Here is an 8039-nt window from a genome sequence, read left to right as displayed (position 1 = left end):
AGGATGACAAGTGCCAGTTTCCAGGAGCTCCCGTGAAGGCAGGGCTCCAGCTGCAGGCAGCAGGACCCCTGCCTCTGGGGACCCCGGGCAGACTGTACAAAGCTCCTTTAGGAGTCGGTGGGATGCCCAGTCCCAGGGTCCCAATCTGGCCAGTGTTTAACCTGGTATTTACTGCTTCTCCCTGCGTGTGTGCAGTCATCCTCTGCCACGTGGTGGCTTGTTTTACCTCTGATTTCCAGGGAAGGTAAGAAGGACGCATAAATGGCTGAATAACACTACAGTCCAGGCATTGCTCCTACTCCTGTAGTAGCTGCTCTGGGGAGTAAACAGCAAGTGCTTTCTCCAGTTTGCTGCTTTAATCTAACATGAAGCATAGTTCTTTGTACACACTTTGCATACCCCTCCTGGAAGAAACCCACCATATGATCATGAAATCAACTGCACCACGTTTAAAATGTCATCGTGCTAACCGGGCACCTGATCTAGACTGGAGTTTATGTGGGCCAGTCCCTTGGGCTATTTTTAAATATCGGGGTCAGGGTCACATTACACTGGTGCATTAACATCCATAAATCTCTGTGGGTGACAGCTCTGAATTTCAAGCTAAGTGCCCGGCTCTCTAGGCACACTGAGCAGCCAAGGAGAGATGGGGACCTGGTCGGGGAAGGTGGGTTTTTGACACTTTCCCCAAGATGGTAGAGTTTTCCACATGCTTTGCTATTCACCGCACCACCTGAGAGTACGGTGAGGAGTTTCCATCATGAGCTGTGATGGATCACAAGTGGTGTGGTTCTGGGCATGCCATAGCCAAAACACCCGTCCCAGCCCCCCAGGCGCCGACGCTCGTAGCCCTGCCAGCATGGGCCTCTCTGTACGCAGTGTGCGCTTGGCCCTGAGTGGGAATGCTCACTCCTGGGCATATAAATATCTCTCCATTTCCCCAAGGGGGTTAACTTTGCAGGTATTCACAGTAACGGTGCAGTTCTGCTGTGTGCAGTTGTAGTCCAGGGAATTTAGTGGGAATAGAAAGTGCTCAGGACCTGCCATGAGTGGACCCCAAGTGCTGGCATTTTTATCTATTCCTCTCTTTTTAATGTCCTGCAGCCTTACTGTATTTTGCCGTCAGTAAAACCTCAGCAAGACTGCATGACTGGTAGCTGCTACATTCTGCTTTTATTGCCTGCTACATAGCATGCTGTTTTCAATCATTCTTTTCCACTGCCTCTCCACCAAAGGATGGTCTTTGATTTTAATGATTTATCTGCACATGCTCCTTGCTCCCAACTTGTTCTCAAACCTCACATCTGTTACACCAGTCACCTCTACTGCATCCTGCAGATTCTGCTTACATTTAAACGTTTCCAGCAGGTAAACAAAAAAGAGGGAGAAGCCAGGACACACACAGCAGTGGGAGATGCTGCTCAGCATGGATGTAGCTGCTGGCCTGAGCCAGAGGCAGCGGATACTGCAGCACCTTGGAGATGCTCTGATGGGGACTGAGCCTGGGCTCAAGTGTCTTTAGTGCACCTGCTTGGCCCCAATCCCTCCTCTTCTCCGTCCCTTTTCTGTTCCCCTGCAGGAGCACGGAGCCTTCCCTCTCTGCTCGCAAAGTGCTGGGCTCTGGTGGGGGCTTGTCCCGGTGGCAGCCCGGAGCACTGGGTCCCGCAGGGCTCGAGCGCTTTGCCCGGTGTGACGCTGCCCATTGCTGGGCTGTGAGCACCCTCGCAAGTTCTCCCAGTCTCTCTGTCTTCCCGCTGACATAATTTTTGGCTCAAATTCTCCTCAAAATGCTTATCAGGCCACAGCCAGATGCTCTGGGTGGTGTTCCCAGTTCTGTGCCTGCAGGCACACAATCCTATGCCCCACAAACACGGAGTGCGTGGCAGCTGGTGACCCCCCAGATGACAACCCCAAAGCAGCAGGGGACACGAGGGGATGGGGCGAGCGCCGTTGCATGCTCCGGTTGCTGTGGGCCCCTCGCAGCTTGGTCCACATCCGGGACCCACCTGGGCTTTGGGACCCAGACCTCAGTGGGAAGGGGATTTTGTGCTTTGCTTTCTCTTTTGATATGTTTTGAAGTGCCACATCCACTCACGCGACCGTGAGGCAAAGAGAGCCCTGACAGCTCTCCCTTTTGCAGGCTTTTCTACACACGCAGGCATAGATGCACAAAGCTACATCAAAAAAAAAACCAAACAAAAAAAGAGGCTGCATTTTATTTTTCTGGCAAGTTAAAATCTGTCCTAGTGAGGTGCAGGGGATGATGACTTTCCCTGTAATTTGATTAATGGTTTACATTTTTTTTAATTATAGCATTATTGCATAGATGCACAAAGCTACATCAAAAAAAACAAACAAAAAAAGAGGCTGCATTTTATTTTTCTGGCAAGTTAAAATCTGTCCTAGTGAGGTGCAGGGGATGATGACTTTCCCTGTAATTTGATTAATGGTTTACATTTTTTTTAATTATAGCATTATTGTCACTCGCAGGCCTTTAAAGACTACATGCAATGCTCCAAGTTAGGGACCAGCACGAGGAATCAAAGAGCTGAGAGACCTTCTATTATTTGTAATTGATGTTGAAATCAAGAAGCACAATTACATGGGTATGATTTCACACCACCTACATATAACAGAGCAATTGAGAGGATAACCTCAGGGACAGCCAAGCTTTTTTCACCTAGACTGGGATTTCAGCCCTAGCAAAGGGCTCCATCTTTCAAGAGAAGAAGAACATCATTTGCCAAAAGAAAGGCCTGACCTACAGCAACTGAAGACAAATGGGATGGCAGGGGGAATTAGAAGACAGCCAGAGGTGGAAAAATATCTTTTTATTCAAGGGACCAGGGCAGGGATCTGCAGGGTGAAAGAGGAGGAGCAAGGGCCAGCGCCCCGTGCTCGTGGAGGTGGCAGCTTCTTGGTGGTCACACTGAGCGCGCTGGAAGGATCAGTTTACTCCTAATCTAAATCCAGTACAGGATTATTAATGAGATGACAAGTGCAGGGTCCAGAATGACAACAAATCCACCAAGTCTTTGGTACAGAGGCATACTTGAAGCCATGGGTCCTGCTCTGTCTTCTAAACTCTTAGTGCTTTCTCCAGGGGCGATGACAGAAAACAGGCTTGGAAAGTTTATCTAAGAGTCTGAGGTGCCAAACGGCTTCGCAGGGACAATGGTTAAATTTAACTTAAGCACAAATAAAATGGATGGATGAAGTTTCTCACCTTGTGTGGAGGGCAGCCGCACCAGCCCCACATGGCTGGCGTGATCCCGACGGCCTCGCCGTGCCGCTGCGCGGAGGATGAGGAACGGAGGCGTGAAGAGTGGGGCTGGCCCCTGTGACAGGCAACAACTTGCTCCTTTGCAGGAACAGCCCTCCCATGCTGCCGCTGCCCGCAGAGAGAGCGGGAGCTGGGGCAGTGCCGGTGCTCTCGGGAGCAGCAGCGCACTGGCACGCCAGGAGAGGAAAGCTGGGATCGCTTTGCACCTTCCCACTGAGGTACTTCTCTCCCCAGTTTCGCAACAGCTGGGAGAGAAATAACATTTCTACACGAGCTAAGCCTGCAGAGCACTGCCTGGCTGCAGGAAAACCCCTAGAAACCCATGACTGAAGAGATGCCTGGAGTTAGCATCCTCAGATGACCTCCCGTTACACATTTCTAGGGCTCTGGCTATTTATAAATGCCCCGATAAGGCTGGAGTTCAAGAATGCACTAACGTTTATAACTACAGAGCCAAGTCGCCCTCTCAGCCATCTTCCTCATGCCAGGGAATTCAGAGAGGGCATTTGCCATATGAGGATGGTCAAAATTGGCCCCCAAAATAATTTGGTGCAACAATATGCTGAAGAATACATTAAGTCCTGGAAATCCCTGTTCAGGATAACAGCTGCGGTAGAGCTGGGCTGCTGAAGCAAATGAAACTGGCCTTATCCAGGAGCTGTACTCAGGGGGGAAGAGCTGCAGGATCGAAGGTCAATATAATCCAGCGCAGAAACCTAACGTGATGGTGGTCTGTCGCGAGGGCTCCTGCACGCCCAGGATCACAAACCACAGCTCTAACTCTTGCCCTCCTCTTCATTTGTTATTAGTGTTGCAAAGAAAAATGCCAGCTGCAGCGCATGCCAGCCTTACTGCTTTGTAACACCACCTTCACTGGGTTTGTTTTTAAAAGAGTTACACAGTGGTAAATAGGAAAAAAAAAAAAAATCTGCCACCTAGTGGCAAATGGATTTCTTTTAGGGAAATGCTGATGTGAGCAGGTCTTGCTGTGTTAATGGTGGTTTTCCAAAGGTATTTTCGTTTAGCAAACTCTCATCTAAGCAGTATGTGGAGAGCACAGATTTTGAGAGTGCTTTTGGCTATGTCCCAAGGTATTTACAGCATGCAGGTATTCACAAAACTAAGTGACTATTTGAGTGATTTGCTTCCACTACGGAAAAGGTCTTAAAGATGCTCCTACCAACCTGAACTAACATTTCATGGGATATAAAATGAATTAGGAATTTTCTTCAGAATGCCCCCTATGATGTGCCCCCCAGCCTGCAAGTCCTCTTTGAATTTAAACACTGGGAGTCCTAATCAGTAGGAAGAAATGGCTTTTTTTGGCTCATTTCTGTAAGAAAAAATATAAACCAAGCAGCTTTTTCTTAAATCTTCCTTTAATAACTGAAGCGTGCGGATGTTTCTCACGTCCCCTGGGCTGCCACGCCAACGTTCTCTGCGTCTGCAGCGTGAGGAGGAGCAGCACCCGCCGCCCTCCCAGGCTGCAGCCTGCAAAGGGGGGACGGCACTCCTTCAGTGAGCTGTAGGGCTGAGAGTGAAATGGCCACCCGGCAGGAGAACCTTGTGCAACGCAGCATCAGAAAGATACAGAGACCTTTCCGTCTTCGGAAGACGATAAAAGAGCCAACACTGTGTTTCTACCTCCGTACGCTGTATTGGTGGGGTGGAGAGGGAATTACTGCAGCCAGTCCTGGTGGCCACCTTTGCCAAGGGCACCAAAAATTTGAAAAAGGGGGCAAGAATGAGCTAAAAATATTAGAGAGTTGGACACCAGGTCTTACGATGAGAAACTTCAGAATTTCAAGATTGAAAAGTGACTTGCTTACAGTGTAGAAGTTCATAGCTGCTACTGAGTTACTGCAAAGTCGGCTTCTGAGGGCTTTTGTCATCTGGCAGAGAAAAAAAAAATGAACTGATGATGCCAGACAACCTCATGTCAGTAACAAGGCATGACATTTAATTACAAGGAAATTACCAATTGGAGCAAAATGCAAAGAGAGGTGCTGGAGTCTGCCTCCTGAAGTCTTCAAATAAAGACTAGATATCTTCCTGGAAGTTAGACTTTGGGCAGTTTATTTGTGGTATAAGATAGTATAAGAGGAGATTAGGCTAGATGATCTGACGGTGCCTTCTAGTCTTGAAATCTGGGAATGAAGTCATTCTGTCAATAAAGTCTTGCTGCTCAGGAGTGTAATTTGGTGTTAGGAGCCTTCCTAATTTAGGAAGAAAGTGTGAAAAGCATGTGTTAAAGGATGAGCAATAAGGATAAGAGCAGTCATAGCCCTATGATTGCCACGGGACTCGATATATTCTGCAAGTCTGAAGCCACGGGTGAACGGGAGGTGTTGAAATATGTTTCTCTTCTGCATGTGTAGACAGTAGAAATAGCTACAAAGTGAGAAGTCTGTATCCCAAAGGGGTTTCAGTTTTGTTACTCAGTGGGTTGCTTCATAAGAAGATGGTCTCCTCTGGGGGTCTGTAGCAACCCCAGTCCCCGTCCCTGCCACCTGCTCTCACGGGAGGCTCCCTTGCAGCCTCCTAGTTGAGGTATGGCTTATTTCTAAACATCCTCGACCAACATCAGCAGAATCAGGCTACCTGTGCATAGGTGGCCCTTTCAATATGTAAAGGAGGCTTATAAGAAAGATGGAGAGAGACTTTTTACCAAGGCCTGTAGTGACAGGACAAGGGTTTTAAACTGCAGGAGGGTAGATTTAGGTTGGATGTAAGAAACTTTTTACAATGAGGGTGGTGCGACACTGGAACAGGTTGTCCAGAGAAGTTGTGGATGCCCCATTCCTGGAAGTCTTCAAGGCCAGGTTGGACGGGGCTCTGAGTAACCTGATCTAGTTGAAGATGTCCCGGCCCACGGCAGGAAGGGTGGAATTAGATGATCTTTAAAGGTCCCTTCCAACCCAAACCAATGGCTCTATGGTTCTACACTGACCCAGCTACGCACCGAGCCCATAAAGCTTAAAATTTGTTAGCAGCTGGTTCTTAAGTGCTAGCTGGATGCTGCAAACGTGCCAGAAGCAGCACATTTCTTGCACCAAAGTTAAATTACCTAGCTGGTTTTTGCCAAGCCAAGCTGATCCTCAACTGCTTGCTGTTTGACTGAAGGAGCTGTTACATGACGCTGGTGATTTTGGGGAGATGCTTGCAGTGAGCTGCCCTAAGGAGCTGTGTTCGCTCGACAGGAGGCCGAGGTGTTGCTGACTTCACCAGCCTCATCCAAACAGCATCAAATTGATGCAGCGGGCTGCTCTGAGCCTTTTGAATGCATGGACAGGGATGTTTTTGCTCCTTGCTGGAGTGTGTCTCCAGCCGGGAGGAGAGGAGCAGGGGGCGGTGGAGCTGGGGGTGTCCCCCAGCCGTGGTGCTCCCAGCCCTTGACTCACTGCTTTGTAACCTGTCCCCTCTGATTTCACCATCTTCATACGATGAATGTAAATTGTGAAAGTGAGGCTGGCTGTTTGCAGGCTGAAAATAAAAGCCTGGCTTTGTTTTCTTTAGGCGTGAGTGTTTCCAGGGTAATATCCCTGTTGCAGCAGTGGGTGGGAGCTCTCGGCACCAGGGACCCCTTGGCTGCCAGAGGCGCATTGCCCCAGCAGCGCAGGGGTCCCATGGGGGCCAGGGTCCCCCTGTGTGACAGCGAACAACTGCATTTCTCAGCCAGGCTAATGGCAGGGGATGACACCCCACTTCTGAGGGGTTTTGAGTGGGCAGCACACCTGCATGGCGCCGGCCCGCGGGCTGCCCACCCTCTCCCCTGACAGGTTAGTTAACGTCAGAGGTTCGTTTCTGTGCCAGCACAACCTAAAGCATTAGGTTCCCCACCAGGAAAATCTGCCGTGGGGGACTGCACCACAAAAAGAGGTGGCAACCTTCCTCCCCCCAGCCCCGGGGGCTCGTGAAGCCTGAACCGGGTGGTGCTCATTGGAGAGACGGCTTGCCCAGGCAGCTTGCAAATGGGCATCAGGTATATTGTCTTGTTACATGCCTTTCTGCAGTGAAAGCTAATGCTGCTTCCCGCAGGAGTGTGTGCCCAAGTGCTGAGACTGGGGCAGCAAATGCAATCCCCCTGCAAGGCTGTCCCTTGGTGTCACCCCCATCCCACTGATCCTGCTGGGCCCTGTGCTCAGGGAGAGCGAGGGCTGTGGTTGTGTGAGGTCCCACTTTGGACCTTAAATTTTTCATTAATATTACCTTGAAGAAATTATATTGGCAATTCTCCCTCTCTTCCAACATGAGAAATGTTTTCTTATTAATTTGGAGCTATTGATTCCTACAGCAGGAAACACTTTAGTCATCCCCTCCTCAGCTGGTAAGCGCTCTGCCCTAGTCCCAACGTCTTCTAAGGAAATGATCTCTGTCCTTCAACCGCGGCTCTTCCCAGCCAGGCGGCCTCTGCAAGAACCAAACCAAGGGGACAAACGGCACAGCTTTCTTTTTGGGGGGGAGGCTCTTCCTTTCGAGGCGTTAATTATCAAGGTTTTCTTCCTAGAAATATCCTACAGCTCAAATGGAAGCGGTGGAATTGAGAGAAGTGTCCTTACAGAAATGTGACTGATCATAAATGGTGCCTTCCAGCCTTTAAAATCCATGAGATTGAACGCAACAGCAATGCCCGCCCTGAACCACGCTACCTCCAGCCATGCCTTCGGTACCCAGCAAGTGACCGCAGCCGAGTATGCCTAAAACCATCTTTGCATTTTCCTGCTGGCATCCCCCTTTTTGCCCCCCTTCAAAATGA

This window comes from Pygoscelis adeliae, unplaced genomic scaffold (genome assembly GCF_000699105.1).
Source record: "Pygoscelis adeliae isolate BGI_AS28 unplaced genomic scaffold, ASM69910v1 Scaffold174, whole genome shotgun sequence".
NCBI classification, from domain to species: domain Eukaryota; kingdom Metazoa; phylum Chordata; class Aves; order Sphenisciformes; family Spheniscidae; genus Pygoscelis; species Pygoscelis adeliae.
This window is presented reverse-complemented; position numbering follows the sequence as displayed.